We start from the raw sequence: 14,604 nt of genomic DNA, 5'->3' as shown, positions 1-14,604 counted from the left end.
TGGGGGGTGGTGTGTGTGTGTGTCTGAGTTTGAACTTCCCAGCACCCACATAAAAAGCAAGGCATGAAATGCTTGAATTACCCTAGATGCACAGAACACATGAAACTCAAGACGGATGATCAAAATGTGAATGCTTCACTCCTTCTTTAGAAGGGGAACAAGAATACCCTTGGGAGGGAATAGAGAGGCAAAGATTAAAACAGAGGCAGAAGGAACACCCATTCAGAGCCTGCCCCACATGTGGCCCATACATATACAGCCATCCAATTAGACAACATGGATGAAGCAAAGAAGTGCAGGCAGACAGGAGCCAGATGTAGATCTCTCCTGAGAGACACAGCCAGAATACAGCAAATACAGAGGCGAATGCCAGCAGCAAACCACTGAACTGAGAACAGGACCCCCGTTGAAGGAATCAGAAAAAGGACTGAAAGAGCTTGAAGGGGTTCGAGACCCCATATGAACAACAATGCTAAGCAACCAGAGCGTCCAGGGACTAAGCCACTACCTAAGGACTATACATGGACTGACCCTGGACTCTGATCTCATAGGTAGCAATGAATGGCCCAGTAAGAGCACCAATGGAAGGGGAAGCCCTTGGTCCTGCCAAGACTGAACCCCAAGTGAACGTAATTGTTGGGGGGAGGGCAGTAATGGGGGGAGGATGGGGAGGGGAACACCCATATAGAGGGGGAGGGGGAGGGGTTAGGGGGATGTTTGCCCGGAAACCGGGAAAGGGAATAACATTTGAAATGTAAATAAGAAATACTCAATTAATTAAATACTCAGTTAATTAAAAAAAAAAAAAAGCAAGGCATGGAGCCCAGCATGGTGGCTCATACCTTTAATCCCAGCATTCAGGAGGCTGAGGCAGGTGGACCTCTGAGTTTGAAGCCAGCCTGGTCTGGGGGGAGGGGGACGAGGGGGAGAAAAAGAGGAGAGAGAGAGAGAGAGAGAGAGAGAGAGAGAGAGAGAGAGAGAGAGATCTGGGATAGGGACAGCCAGGGCTACACACAGAAACCCTTTCTCAGAAAGCCAAACCAAACCAAATCAAAAACCAAAACAAACAAACAAAAAAAGCAGGGTGTGCCTGAACACGCTTGTAACCTGAGCATTGGGGAGTGGAGACAGAAAAGATCCCAAGATCTGGCCCTGGCTGGCCTGCCTAACAACATGATGAGCTCAGTAGGACTGTCCTAAAATAACAAGGAAGAGAGTAATACTGAAGGACATCCTCCTCTGGCCAGAGATGCATTGTATGGGTGTGTGCCCCGACCCAATGTATGCAGCACACAAGAACACAGGACAAGTTAAAGAATATAATGGTATTATTCTGTCTCATTGCCTCATTGTGTCTAGTCAGACACAGACACACAATCACACACACACACACACACACACACACACACACACACACACACCATCCCTTAAAAGCTCAGAGCGTGTCCAGACACAAATCGCATCACAATGAGTCTCTTCCTTCCATGTCTTAGCCTCTTCCCCAGCAATGCCTGTCTTCTTCTGACAGCCGTGTGACACTGGGCAGAAGAGACAAAACAGCTGTGACGAGGGCTTACTCATCTGTACAGTTACTAGATGGTAAGAGCTAGAAATATAACACGTGTAAAGGTCACGTGTAATTTTAACATTTGTAAAAGCCACATTGGGGCATATGGTTTTAATAGAAACTCAACCATCCCTGCCCCCGCCAGATGAGAGCATCAAACCTGAGGTAAGAGGTGACTTGTTTGTTAAGAGGTCAAGAGAGGAAAGATGAACCTCTCCCATTTAAAAAAGAAAAGAAAAGAAATGCAGAGGGGTTGAAAAGATGACTCATCAGTTAAGAGTGCTTGCTGCTTTTTCTTAAATTTAATTTATTTTAAATGCATTGGTGTGAGGGTCTTAGATCCCTTGGAACTGTATTTACAGACCATTGTGAGCTGCCATGTGGGTGCTGGGAATTGAACTCTGGTGCTTTGGAAGAGAAGACAGTGCTTTTAACCATTGAGCCATCTCCCCAGCCCCATCTTGCTGCTTTTACAAAGGACCCAGGTTCTGTTCCCCAAGCACCCATATCAGATGGATCAACCTGCCTGTGATACCCATTCCAGTGGATCTCATGCCCTCTTCTGACCTCTGCTGGCAATTCATGTATGTACTGCACACACACACACACACACACACACACACACACACACACACACACTAAACAAAAAAATCTTTAAAAAACAAAGAGTAAAATCTATTCTTTACTGCTCATACACAGCACCCAAGCCCTTCCCTCCATGAGCAGCTCAGGAGTGCTCTGTTCTCTTACGCATTTTTCTTTTCTAAAGAATGCAACGGACTCATCTGGTCACAATCTGTGACAGAAACAGTCACCCAACTGCTGCAGCTTGGAGCACTCCTAATTCTTACACACCGCCTGAGGAATGTTCTTGACTACTGCAGAAGTGGGCAAACCCTAGGCACACACCCCGACTGGGGCTTGCTGAGTTGTCTGTGCTCCAAGGTGCCTCCCAGTCCCAGTCCCTTCTTCCCTGATGGGAAGGCGGGAAGACAGAAGAGAGCCCTGAGGAGCAGGAAGAGAGAAGGAGGAAGCAAGGGGAAGGGAAAGGGAGTTTCAAACATTTATCTGACTACAGACTCTGTTCTTTCATTTATTAGAGCCTTTCTAACTCACTGGTGTCAAATTTGCTAAAACCGAGACGTCTCTACCGCTTGTAAAGAGGCTGTGCTAGAAAAGCAAGCCCGTTTCTCCAAAAATGTCTCCCTTACCTCCCACTGCCATGTCCCAGATGTCTCCACGTTAGTCTCAAGATTGAGCAGTCTTGGTCAGAGACTGAAGCTGAATGTGCCCCACTTTGGAGCTAAGGGAAGAAACCCCAGGGCACACCCCATCTCTCTTCCCCAGTGAGCCTCAAGTGGGCTCTGACTGGGTCAAAGGGTGCGTGGGGAACTTAACAGGCTAACAGGCTCAGGCACAAGCAAGCTCTCCTCCCAGCTGCGTGAACAGCACTTCCTGTTCTGTTCTCTGAAGTGTGAGCTTGGCACCCTGTGAAGACTCAAGAGCCCACTTCTAGCCAAGCAAAGCAACCTTCCCTCCACACGGAGAAGGTTGTTCCAATTCTCCCAGTTCTGACTCTTCAAAAGCAGAGGCCAGCTCTCATCTCCCAGATTTTGAGGTAGCGAGTCCAGGGAAGATTATTCTAAGACACCGGAGGCTGTGCCCTGGGGATTTCCCAGCCTTCCTTGTGCTTAAAGTTATACACTCCATACCTTTCATGCCCTCCTGTATAATCCAGGCTCTGGGATTACTGAGCAAAGAAGAAAAAAATGCAAAATCGGAGGCAAAATGTTTTTTGATTCCCCCATTTCTCTTCTCTCTGCACTGAAGTAGGGACCTGGAAATAAGTGTTCTCACCTAGTGCATAGTGTAGCACACAGAGGAACATGTTCAACAGGGAGTTCCTGTTAGTCATGAAACCCAATAAAGAGTCTGTGCATCACTAGAGACAGCTAGAAACAGCCTTCTAGGCTCACAGACAGCAAAGATACACCGGCGACACAGGCAGAGAAATATTAACCAATACTTTCCCCAGATTTTCATACTCAGGGCTGGATTGAACTCAGGGCTGGGCTAGAATAGGATATTAGAGATGAATGGTTGGTCCATAGTCATTCCCTTCAGAAGCCATCCCTTAGTGTCTCTATCTTTGGAGCTTTTTTCTTTTCTTTTTTTTTTAATATTTTATATGTATAAGGGTTTTCACACACACGTTCTAGGTGCCTGTGTACTATAAAGAGGCCAGAAGAGGATGTTGGATCACCTGAAACTGGAGTTACAGATAGCTGTGGCCAAGATGTGGATGCCAGCCCTCTGCAAGAGTGATCTTAACCATGTAGCCATTTCTCTAGCCCCTGTCCCCCTGACCAGTCAGTGACTTCTTGTTTCCACTACCTCTTAAGGCTGGCACTTAGAGATCCTCATGGTGACCCAGGGGGGGCCGCACGAGGGAAGTAGATCAGGGTGATGGTTTATAAAGCTCTGTGGCTGCTTGCTCCCTCAGCAGAGGGTGCATCTTGGGTCACGCTGGGCATTCAGCAGCTTTGTGGTGGGTATCGGTTTGTGCTTCCTCCCCTTTGCTTTCGATTCAGTGCCTTCCTGTTGCAGTCTGAGCCTAATAAACCACAGCCTCGCAGCAGCTACCACAGCATGCAAACCGGATCCATGTAGGGCTAAGTGTAGGGCAAGGGGGTAAGGGCGGGGAGGCGAGCAGGCGGGTAGAAGCTGGCTGGAAAGAAGAAAAATTCCCAAGATAAAATGTCATGATGAGTAACAAGGATACCTTCAAGTATAATTTAAAAACACCTCCCAGGCTGCATTCAGCTGTGCTAACGTCAATCCTGAGTTAGCCTGTTTAAATACATTTCCATGTGTATTGCAGTGGGTGGTGGTGGGGTCCTTTCCATTTCTTCCTTCTTTCTTTCTTTCTTTCTTTCTTTCTTTCTTTCTTTCTTTCTTTCTTCCTTTCTCTCTTTCTTTTTTTCTTTCTTTCCTTCTTTTATTTTGAGTCAGGATTTGCTTATGTACCCCAAGCTAGCTGCAATCCAGCAAACCCCCTGCCTCTCAACTACTGGAATTACTGGCATATATCACCATACCCAGTTTAAATTATGATCTTAACATAGAATTACTTAAAAATTCAGTGTCCGGGTTCAGTTCTGATCCGGATCAGTGCCACTGTGAGACTAGCATTCAGTCTGGATACATTTGAGGCCCTGCAGTAGAATGTGTCAGGGAAAGGAAGGAGCATTTGTGAAGTTCTAGAAGAGGAAGTGAGGTGTAGTCCAGCTGCGGCACAGTTCTGCTACTGAGGGGCTGTGAGCTGCTAGCCTCAGACAAGCTCCAGAGCACAGTTTGAAGCCAAAGGGCTGTAAGTGAGAGATGGACTTATCAGTTATGAAAATGACATCTTGATGGCTAATGGAAAGCAAGCAGAGAAAAACAGCAGGCAAGAGGCTGACAGAAGGTAGGACCCAAAGTGCGTGGAGACAGTGCACACACAGACCAGATGGCAACAGCGAGAGTGGGAGATGTGGGTGCTCGAGGAGGGTGTCTTGTTGGACTTGGGGCTGCTGGGATCTGGAGACTAATCAAGGGTGAATCCCAGGCTACTAGGTAAGCCGGGGTAGCATATAATTGGGTGAATAGCACTATAGGAAGAATAGCTTTGGGGGAACAAGTTGGCTAATAAAGCTTCAGAATTCCCAAATGGGGTCCTGGGTGGCAGCTGAATGTGTAGATGTGGAACTCTGGGGAGTTACTATTGATACGTAGGTCCCATAGTGCCGCAGGAGAGCTTGACTTCCCTGGGGGCTATGAAGGGAAGGGGCTGGCACAGCACAGGATATCTAGCGGTAACACTGTGGGAGCTTACAAGGGAAGAGGAGCCCGCAAAGGATGCGGATGATCCATGGCTAAGTAGAAAACAACAATCACAAAGCAAAACAAAACAGTGCATGGAAACCGAAGGGAAGCAGGGAGTGTGTCCAGGCAGATTTGGTCATTAGCATCACGTGCTGCCCAGAGGAGAGAGAAAGGCTGATGTGTTCACTGGGTTTCACCATCCAGTCCAGGTGGCGTCCTCACTATTCCTAGGGAAGGCACTGTGAGGCGATGTCATTACAGAGTGAAGAATTAAAAGCAACATTCGAAACAGCAAAGACACGCAGCTCATCAGCTCATATGATTCCCTTTCACACTATCCCCAACTTGCATATTTGCTCATCTCAGGATGGGGTAGGGGGGAAGGGGACTTATGAATAAACAAAGTCTGAGGAGTGTGTATATCTTTCCCAAAGATAGAGTTGAAATTAAGGATTGAGTGACTTATTCTGTGCTCGGGAGAACATTCAGCCAGCCAATAACAGCCTATATCCTCTCTGCTGCCAGCATGGGGATGTTGGTTAGATCACGCCAAGAATGTGATGAAATTCTCAAGAACAGGAAGAGGTTTATCCGAAATGGAAAGAAGATTCTGACATGGGGGTGGAGTGGAAACCAGGGCAGTATTTTTCATAAGAGCAAACCCAGAAATGAACAGGCAAGGCAGAAGGAATCAAGAAGCTGCCTGACAGCCTTCCAATCCTGTCTCTCAAAACAGCCGGCAGAAAACCATGACGCTCAAAGTCGGCCCTTACGTTACTTATTATGAGAAGGAAATTACTCACCCCTCGGGTCCTCTTGACATATAAGGCTTCTCCCTGAACTTTTTTCCTCAAACAGATAACAACTATTCTGAGAACAGATGAGAAAATTTATCTATAAAACAGGAAAAAAAGCAGCCCGTAGGGCCCCATTGAAGATCAAATGACAGCATTTCTGTGAAAGTAAATTTTATACTACTGAGAACAGTTCAAATGTCTGTTGTTTACGATACTCAAGATGACTGATTAAAGTTTAAAAGCACAAGAATATTTTTAAGTTAATTTCTCTGTATGACAGCGACACCATGACAGCACCAATATGCACATATGCCACTGGGAATTATCCTTTGGACTCAAGGAGGCATCATGGTTTAGAAAAATCAGGGCTGAGCATCTCAATGTCCTACAAAAAAAAAAATTTAAAAAAACTGAACCAGGCATGGGGCAGATGCCCAGCACTCAGAATGCAGAGGCAGCCAGCCTGGTTTACATAAGGAGGTCCAGGATGGCCAGTGTTACAAAGTGAGACCCTGCCTCAGAAAACCCCAGATGAAACTAAAACTAAACAAAGCTAAGTGTTAAGTTACATCTACAAGGCTCAGGTAGGGTGCGGTGTTGGAGTGCTTGCCCAGAATGCACAGGACCCTGGACTGGATCTCCAACACTGGATGGAAAAGTGTGGAACCGGGGAATGGGGTGGGGTGGGGGTGGGGCGGTGCTGGTGAGAAGCTAAAGCACTCAGTAAAGTGCTTGCTGCTCACGCCTGAGGACCTGAGTCTGATCTCCAGGATACACTTGTGTAAAAGCTGATTACCCAAGCTTCTAATCACAAGGCTGGGGAGACAGACAGATGGGTAGGGTTCAAAGCCTGGTCAGGGAGGCCATCTAAACACCAGCCTTTTAACATTTTCTTTGCAAGATGGAATCTCTCTGTGTAGCTGTCCTAGAACTCACTCTGTAGACCAGACTGTTCCAGAACTTAGAAATCCACCTTCCCCTGCCTCCTGACTGCTGGGTGTTACATGTGCCACCATGCACAGATTTTTTTTTTTTTAGTGTTTTTGACTGGTACCCTTGGGGGCCAAAAGGTGTCAGAGCCCCAGAATCTGGAGACAGTTGTGATCTGCTATGGATGCTGAAACCTGGGTCTTCTGGAAGATCAACCCATACGCTCAACTGTCACTGTTCTCTACTGCAGAGTGGTTTCTCCCTGTTGAGAAAGCAGCAGACTTTGGAGTTTTGCTGCCCTCTGCTGGGAATACTTATGGTTTTAGATGTGAACTTATCTGAGCAAACAACCAGAACACCCTTCTTCAAGACCAAGAGTGAGGAGGGTGTCCGGAGGAAACAGGCAAGAAAGCTCAGACCACACAGATCTTTTGATCAAGTACTAGGATCAAAGTCAGGACTGCGTGGATGATAAGGGGCTACACCACCAGTGCTCAGTATATCAAGACAGGGTCTCACCATGTGGCCCGAGGCTGGGCTAGAATTCCAAACCTTGCTCTTACCTGTGCCAGGTGCGGTGTCTGTGCCATGCAGCTGTGTTCTTCTTGATCATCTATCATAGCCAAGGTGATTCATTGTGTACTTACAGATTGCTTCAAGGTTGTAAAGCTCGCTATCCAGGACTGCATTTTAATCTCAGAGTCCACGAATGGGAAGAGATTGTAATTCTCATTCCCTGTGTGGAAACTGAGGCACGTGGTACTCTATAATTCACCTACTGCTAGGCCATCGAACTAGACCTAGAAGTAATGCCTTTTGACTCACAGTTCTGTTTTTTTTCTACTGATTCACATGACACATTTGTTAGAAGCAACGTCTCTGTTGCAGTCCATACAACTCTGTGTCCCGCTGCAGTAATGTCCATTTTACAACACCGTTCCAGAAAAGGATATAAAAGTGTGCGTCTTACTCTGGTCCAATGGCCTCACTGTGCACCTATACAACCAAGGGAAAAACTGCTTGGCACGTGGGTTCTACCATCGAGCCCAGTGATAAGCCTTAAACCTCCTATCACGGAAACATTTACATTATATGATACACTGCCCAAGTCACTTATCACTGGAGTCACCTTTTCAGATAAATAAAAGCAGCGGTGATATGATTTGCTGATATTAAGGTTCACTAAAGTAGCTGTTCAACGTAAAACCCCTAAATGTGATGGTTCCCTGGAAGGCTTCTGACAGACCAGCCGATTGCCTGTGTTGTTTTCCTCCTGGTCTGCCCATTCCTGCTCTTCTCTACTTACCTTTCAATCGTTTCAATCGCTTGCTAACGTCCTCCTCCAAGGTGCTCACTATACATTCACTTTACTGCTATTTTGTTCTGGTTTCTTTCATGCACTTCTCCCCTGGTCCAATTATTTTTAGTACCTTTCATTCAAAATTATTTCCCCCAAAGTGTGCATATAATTTTATAATTCAGTGTGCTGGCCCTGCAAATACATGCTAGTGTGTCCCGAGAATCAGACACAGTACTGGGTGCCAAGGATTCAACTGCTTGAGTAACAGTTGGTTTCTCCTGTAGGGTTCTCACAAGGCACACATTTAAGGACACAAAGTACACATCAACAGATATTTGAGTTCCATATTCTATAGATGTGAGCACACTACTGTGGAGGATGAAACTATAGTTTCTCCTAAGCCTGTGGGAAAGTGTGAGAATGTGAGAATGCTTCATTCTGGTGACACTGGAGCTGTGAGAGATGAGAGCTTTAGCGGACTTAAAGGGATAGATCAGGAATGAAGGCACATGTCATTCCAGCACTTGGGAGGTGCAAGCAAGAGGATTAGGAGTTCAAGGTTGTCCTCAGGACAGAGGTGGGGGCCTCATTATGAGGTGGGCTGTATGAAACCAAAAGGATAGGAAGAAGTTACAGCAAAGGAATTTAGTGAGCTAAGACAGGGGCAAAGGCTCGGTTACAAGCACCTGTGGTGTGACTCAGTATTCGCAGTGCAGGGAGGAGTCCAGAAAGTACGGACACTGGGGTATGACCCAGAGTAGGTAACCCTTCACTCTACAGAAAGTGAGGTCCTGTAGTTAATCCTTTTGGAGCAGTTCTAGGAGATGTGTAAGAAAAGCAGTAAAGAGCCCATGGCAGTGCCTATGCTAACGTTATCAAATGCTTAAACCAAGGCAAAACGTTGGGAAAGGAAGAGATGGACAGGAAATGGTTGTAAGTTATGAAAAACAGTTTGGTTAACAGTTGAGCTGGAGGCTGGCAAACAAGGGGGCGTCAGATGCAGCTCATGATCTGACAATGGAGCGGGTAAAGGAAGCTGGTTAGGCTTATCTTCAAGACCAATGTGGTGGGGTTGGGGATTTAGCTCAGTGGTAGAACGCTTGCCTAGGAAGCGCAAGGCCCTGGGTTCGGTCCCCAGCTCCGAAAAAAAGAACCAAAAAAAAAAAAAAAAAAGACCAATGTGGTAAACACTTTTGCTATAATTAACTTACTTATGGAACCCTAGAAACAGATAGCCAACAGGCAGCGAAATGGGGGTGCAGAGTCTCCAAACTCAGGTCTGAGAGAAGTGAATTTGAGAATTACCAGCACACATGCAATGGCTGAAGCTCTCACCGTAGAAAACCAGGGACACCTTGCTGTCTTGAGTTCTTGTCCCACACACATTTTTTTTTCTTTAAAGTGCTTCCTTTTTTTTTCTTTTTTTTATTAGTTATATTTCTTTATTTACATTTCAAATATTATTCCCTTTCCCGGTTTCCTGTCCATAAGTCCCCATCCCCTCCCCTTCCCCCATACAGGTCCCCCATCCATCCCTTTTACTGCCCCCCCTATTCCCCTGCACTGGGGGTCCAACCTTGGCAGAGTCAAGGGCTTCCCCTTCCACTGGTGCCCCAACAAGGCTATTCTCTGCTACAAATGCAGTTGGAGCCCTGGCTTCAGTCCATGTATAGTCAGTCTTTCGGTAGTGGTTTAGTCCCTGGAAGCTCTGGTTGGTTGGCATTGTTGAAGGGGTTGCAAGCTCCTTCAACTCTTTCAATCCTTCCTCTAATTCCTCCCAAGGGGGTCCTATTCTCAGTTCAGTGGTTTGCTGCTAGCATTGACCTCTGTATTGGACATGCTCTGGATGTGTCTCTCAGGAGACATCTATATCTGGTCCCTTTCAGCATGCATTTTCTAGCTTCATCAATCGTATCTAGTTTTGGTGGCTGTATATATATGGGCCACATGTGGGGCAGGCTCTGAATGGCTGTTCTTTCCGTCACTATTCTAAATTTTGCTTCTATGTTCCCTCCTATAGATATTTTTTCCCCTTTTAAAGAGTGGGGGTATCTGCATCTAAAGGGCTTCCTTAAAGAGGAGTTTATCACTGTTCACTAAAATACTAAGTTAAAAAAAGGGAGAAAACATTATAAAAACCAATTAAAAATAAACCACCACTAAAAATAGTAACTATAAAGCATGGTAAATTTCAAAGCTCTCACAGAAGCAGCAGCCGAGTTCTATCAATAAAAACAGCACCAAGAAATGGAATAGGAGGGGGAGGACCAAGGATGGACAAGGGCACAGGGAGCCGGGCAGTCACTCTTTCCTTTTCTCTTTGTTAACTTCCTGGTGAATCGGATACAGAAAATACTGAAATAACGCTGAGACTGGACAAGGAGCGCAGATGCAACACATGCCAGGGGTGAAAACTGGCAAACGCCATCCCAGGACCAAAGGGATGGACGGCAGAGAGTGCAAACGAATACTGTGAACATATGTAGCTTTCAAAACCAGCGTGCTAGCAGGAACCCAACACTGAGGACACACATGCCTGCATCATCCCGGGTCAGCGAGAGGATGGTGTGATCTCGCAGCCCTAGACTCTTACCTAAGTATTCAAGGAGCTTCCTATGCGACTTTAGGCAAGCAAACAACAAAAGGTATGAAATTATAATAGATGTGTAAAATGCCCAGGACCTCGGTGTATGTTACAAAGTCAAAGTCAGAATTCCAATTCTTCAAAGCTAAAACATGGCACTTGAAATAAAAAAGTTTGTGGTGGTTAATAAATTCCCCTTCTCGGGGCCTAACAGTTGCCGGCTTCTGGAGAGGCGTAGTCTTAGCTGCTCTTGTTCCATTATTTTGTACTGGGCTGGAGTTTTGACTTCTGAAGTGCTGTTCCCTGGCAGATGTCTGTCCTCGTCCTTGCTGGTTGGATGTTCTGGTCTTTGGATGGTATTGCCTGCTTTGGGTCCTGGAAAAGGTGGCTGCTGTGGAATCCCAGAATTCCAGCCATGTGTAGTGGTGGTGAGGCCCTAGGTAGACAGCTCCTCTGTAGGTTGGTATGAGTCACAAGGGACTGGAGGTGGGCTGGAAGGAAAGGCTAAAATGGACCATGAGGAAGAACCGGGGGGATGACCATGAGGAAGAACCGGGGGGATGTTTTGTCCACACCTAGAGACCCAGTCAGTGAGTGATGGAGGATTCAACTTGCTTAGTCAACCTCCAAGTCATACAAAACCAGCCGTCATCACATAGGGTAGTTGGCGTCTGGTGGGCTAATAAGCAATTACCACACAGCATCATCTCTACAGCCCTGACCTCCTGCATCCTGCTGAGCCTCACGAAATTGTGAAGGGTTTTACTGTGTGTCTTATTAAATCCTATGCGCACAGAAAGTATCAACTTTGTAAATTTTTGTAAATATTTGTTTATTGTATGTGTATGTATGTGCCACTGCACGTGTGTAGTCAGAAGACATGTGGGAGTCCCTCCTCACTCCTTGCACTTTGAGAGTCCAGGGACTGAACTCACGTTGGCAGTCTTAGTGGTGAGCGTTTTTACTCACTAAGCCAAACTGCTGGCCTGGTTCATCTACTTTGTTTCTTGCATTTGAAGAAAACTTACAAATATTTTTGAACTCCTTAGACGTGATTAAGTAACTAAAACTGAAAATAAAAGTTATTTCACCAGAACCAGATCTCTGAATATTTAAGAAAATATCTGACAGGGCTGTTTCATGCGCACAGTAGCTTTTGAAGAGTAAGGTTCAGACTGTAGATCTCCTCCTACTCACTGCAGCTTTCAAGGACTCTGGGCACCTAACTTTTGAGTTCTGTGTTATGCACCTAGAGTGAACTGAAAGACCACGGCCCACCATGATTTCATGAACAGTGCTGTGGCCCTGCCTGGCCAGAGATGGATGGGACACATCTTTCCTGGAGTAAAGACACGTTCACCTGTTTTACAAAGAGTTCTCGGGAAGCTCAGGAACCATTGTTAGACATTAAAATAACCAGGCATGCGTCAATGTGTCAAATACTTCTAAAACATGACACCATGAGGCATTTTAGTAAAACAGGCAATGAAGTTCAGCGTCACAATGACCAAGACAGCTGCTCTAGAGGGCAGGAATGGGTCTCCCCTGCAGTGGGTCAATCCTGCACCTGCAGTGATCGTGCCTGTGTGCTCAGCTCTCTACAATGACTTTCTAAACATGCTAAACTCAAAATACACTTTGTAGTCCTTATTTTATTTGATGGGTTGGTGGTACACAAAAACACACCCCAAGGGAGAGGAACAAGAGACAACAAATTACAGCGATTCATGTATGCAGATGCCATGATGAAATCCATCAGTTCATATACTTACCTGAAAAATTAAAACGTCAAAACCAAACCCTGAAGCCAAACTGTCTGGCTCAAATCTTGATTCCGATATCCTTTTGCTCTGTGACTTTGGACCATGTTTGAGACTCTTTTGTACCTCAGAGCAAATCTCTTTGTTTGTAGAGTGCTGGCAGCATACTTGAGTAAGTTCCTCTTATCTGGAACCTCTGATCACCTTTCTTGAAACTGGTCTGTTTACTGCCCCCTCCCCTATGGCTCAATTCCACTTCCACACTTCTAATATGTCTTTTTGTGTAGGGCAACCCCTCAGCAGGTGAAGCAATGCCAGTCTAGTTCTCCTGTCTGCTTACCCTGAGCTCAGACGAACCAAGCGTGCCAGCTCTTTCTACATGTCCTTCGCATGCCACATCCTTGTCTGGAATGCTAATCCACTTCTCTGGAAACAAGCCTTCACTGCAGCCACACACTGCTATACTTTCCACTTGTTTCCCTGCTCAGTTTCCTATACCAGCTACTTAGAACACATACCAGAGGCCCATCGTGTCTTCCCTTTGTCCACTGCCCCGGCCTTTACCACATTCTTGTTCCTCTGTTCACCAATTTCCCCTCCCCGAGTTCAGTGCCCCCTGAGATGAGGTAGAATGCGGTGAGAAGAGTCTATGTGGACAAAAGTTAACTCGACGACAAAACTTCACACTGAAGGAAACGTTCTACAAGCATTTATTTCATCGCTGACCACTAAGTTGCAGCATGCAACTCCCGACAGTGAGCTGCCACCGCCCTTCTCAGAGAGGCACCAAGCGCTACGGTGCAACGACTCAGGTTTGCACTACGGTGCAACGACTCAGGGTTTGCAGTCTTACAAGGTTTCTGTTGCCAACATCATTGTTTACGGAGCAAGCCTTTTAAAGACTTAAAAGCAGTTATTCTCTATAAAAAGTCATTTTGTATTTCATGCACAAAACTCTAACGGGTAGATTTATGTTCATAATAGAAGAACGTTTATTCTAGTTCTGTACTTATTAGGAATACAGTAAGCTTCCCCCCAGGTTCTCATAAGGAAGTGAGACTGTTGTCCCCCCCGGAACAGGGCAGCAGTGATGATCCCTAGGGTTAGAAAACTGCTTACCAAAAGTCTTTCCAAAGATGTTAAGTAAGAAGTTGGCTCATTTTCCAGTACAATTTAAAGAAATGTTTGCAGTATGTGCAGGTCTTATAGGTTATATTGTAGCCCCTTGTGATAATAACCAAAAGGCCTATTCTTCCCACTTAAAAAATTCTACCTCAGAAGGGGAAAGGTGAAATCTCCATTATCCCTGAGCAAAAAGGGAAAGAAGTCTGATGTACTCTCATTGGTTATAGGAGTCACACTGTCCACGAGCCATCTGTCTCTAAAACATTCCTGCAGAATTTACATAAGCTGACTCAGGAATGAGGCTGGCTCTCAGAGATGTTCTCCATAAGCTTTGTGAGCATTTGTGTTTGGGTAGCTGATCTGCAGAGATAAGAAATCTAACTAACTACCCTGCTCAGTACCACCACACTCGCAGTCTGTGAAAATCCTACAGGCTATCTGTGGGACAGGAGACCATGAGTTTAAGCAAGTTATGTTGTAAAGAAAGCCAAGAAATGGGAATGCACAGACAGAGTGGGAGGAAGGGGCAGGGCAAAGCCGAGGTCTAAGCTGGGCCTTTCTTCCCCGAAGGCAGGGCCTCTGACCACCCTGTGCCACACTAACTCTACAGAGCCCAAACAGCCCCAAATAACAATGTCCCGAGAGAGTTAGAGTGAACGACGAGGAAGGTGGACCTC

At 46.0% G+C, this 14,604-nt stretch overlaps 1 long non-coding RNA gene across 1 annotated transcript; it reads left to right on the top strand.

Moving 5' to 3' along the window:
- The first annotated feature begins 4,224 nt into the window (after positions 1-4,224).
- Positions 4,225-14,459, top strand: LOC134485662 (uncharacterized). The gene is made up of 2 exons (XR_010063892.1): positions 4,225-5,033; positions 10,808-14,459. It is a non-coding gene; the product is annotated as an uncharacterized LOC134485662 (long non-coding RNA).
- Positions 14,460-14,604: the final 145 nt, after the last annotated feature.

The sequence above is a fragment of the Rattus norvegicus genome, chromosome 2 (genome assembly GCF_036323735.1).
Source record: "Rattus norvegicus strain BN/NHsdMcwi chromosome 2, GRCr8, whole genome shotgun sequence".
NCBI lineage: Eukaryota > Metazoa > Chordata > Mammalia > Rodentia > Muridae > Rattus > Rattus norvegicus.
This window is presented reverse-complemented; position numbering and strand designations above follow the sequence as displayed.